The sequence below is a fragment of the Sinocyclocheilus rhinocerous genome, unplaced genomic scaffold (assembly GCF_001515625.1).
Source record: "Sinocyclocheilus rhinocerous isolate Xijiao unplaced genomic scaffold, SAMN03320098_v1.1 scaffold716, whole genome shotgun sequence".
In the NCBI taxonomy this organism is placed as follows: Eukaryota; Metazoa; Chordata; class Actinopteri; order Cypriniformes; family Cyprinidae; genus Sinocyclocheilus; species Sinocyclocheilus rhinocerous.
Genome location: NW_015647020.1, coordinates 110,846 through 112,795, shown reverse-complemented (window position 1 = coordinate 112,795; position 1,950 = coordinate 110,846). Strand labels below are relative to the sequence as shown.

The window sequence follows — 1,950 nt, the reverse complement described above, 5'->3', positions numbered from 1 at the left end:
TGATCCTTATCTTGTATTCTCATAAATAAATTTATGGCAAAAATTTAGATTAGTTAAATATAAGGGAAATATAAGGGAAACAAATGAACAAATTACAAACAATAGCACAATAAATAGAACAGTTTGTAGGTGATCAGGTACAGAAATTAAATAAACAAATGTAATAATATTGCATATTCTTCACTGTATAAATTAAATATAGATGAATCATTGTTAAAGCTACAAAAGTTAATCAGTCAAGAACAATGAATGTTTTTTTGTTTTTTTTGTATTAACATTAAGTACACTGACAGCAGTGAGGTCACTTTAGATGTGCATGCGTCCAATATATTGATACATATACGATTTTTCTCAACTTTTTACTTTCAATTATGATATAACTGACTGTTTTCGAGGATATGCTCCAAGACACGTATTTTATTATTATTGTCCAGCCCTGGTTAAGTACTTTTTTTTCTTCCCTCAAAGTCTCAAGGCTACAGTTAAGTGCAAATCAATGTTTTTAATATACACTAAATTAATCCAAACTAAAAACCCAAGTGTGAGATTTTTAATATTGCTTTAATGTTCTGTACAGCTGATATTGACATGACACTAAGTTTGACATTTAATTTTACAGCGATCAGTTACCCCACATTTACAAGATGGTTCATTGGACCTCTTCTCATAATTTTAAGTAAGTATTCAGAGACTCAGCCTTATGGGTAGTACAAGCAGCCTAGCATTTCTGTACGTATGACTGTAGCTCAAACCTGGCTTTTGTCACCCTACACTTTTCTCACTATCTTTTTCTTTCATATCTGTACTATCCTGTTATAATAAGGACCTTAAAATAAAATAAAAAATAACTCGTACAAAATTTACTTAAGATTTGATAGATGTTTAAAATAACTATTTAACTGTTTAAAATAAAAGTATCAAAAGACTGAAAAGAATACGCTAATGTGATGTTTCTGTCAGGAGTCAGGTTTGATCTTTGTCTCTCTTTTCTAACTTTTGCTCTTTTTTTCTATTGGTTGCGCTCAGCTGGTTGCGGCTATGTTTCTTCTTTCCTTTCATTTTTCTGCTATAGTGTGCTTTGTTTCGTTGAGAGATTATTTTGTACTGTCTGCTCATACATGTGTCCTGTCCTGTCGTATCAAGATCCTATTTGTGTCCTCCTATATTAATGGCTTGCTATTTGATTTTGCTCCGTCTTGTTCTCTGCCCAGTTTTACCTGCCTGCTGCACATCATTCTCTGTCCCCGGATTGTCTGCCTGGTTTTGACTTGTGCCTGCCGACTGGTTTCTGCGCTTGCCTTTTCCTCTGGATTTGTTTATCTTTATTGGGCTGTTGATGTCTGCCGAGTCCGACCTTCCCGTCTGCGCTCCCCTGTCCGCCGTGTTCTCCAGTCCCGAGTCCGCCTCATCAGCCGGTGACCTGACTGTCTCAGCTGCTTTTCTTTTGTTCAGCAAAAGTTCTCAAATGCCTTTTTTAAAGCTTTTTTATTTGTAGTCCATTATATTTGAGCTAAATATAATTAATATAACGTACTTTTTTTTAAATGTATGTTTTGGTAGTGTATGCAATAGACATGTATGCAATGTTTTAATAAAGTTGGATTATATGAACTTGTATGGCATTTTTCCTCTTTAAAGTTTCATAGCAGGTTTTACGTTAAAAAGAACAATTAATGATTAACAGTATTTGAAAAAGTATTACATATTTATCTTGTGTTTGATTATTAAGAGATTCACCACAAAGGTAATATTTATAATCTGGCATAAAAATAAATGTGGTCGGAACGTCGTCTCGCAGTTGCTGAATGTCGCGTAACAACGTTGCTACAGCCCTTTCGCGTCTTACAATTCAACGTTGCTACAATGTCGGGAGCACGTAGACAGCAACGTTGCCACAGTAAAAATGGAACGTGGCAGCGACGTTGACACAACGTAAATGTGTTTGTTGGG

The 1,950-nt window shown here is 34.7% G+C and overlaps 1 long non-coding RNA gene across 1 annotated transcript in view; it reads right to left on the bottom strand.

The window, feature by feature from the left end:
- Positions 1 to 1,321: 1,321 nt before the first annotated feature.
- Positions 1,322 to 1,950, bottom strand: part of LOC107708279 (uncharacterized) — a 4,995-nt gene continuing 4,366 nt past the window's right edge. The window contains exon 2 of the long non-coding RNA XR_001636345.1: positions 1,322 to 1,404. This is a non-coding gene — a long non-coding RNA (uncharacterized LOC107708279). The remainder of the gene's footprint in view (positions 1,405 to 1,950) is intronic.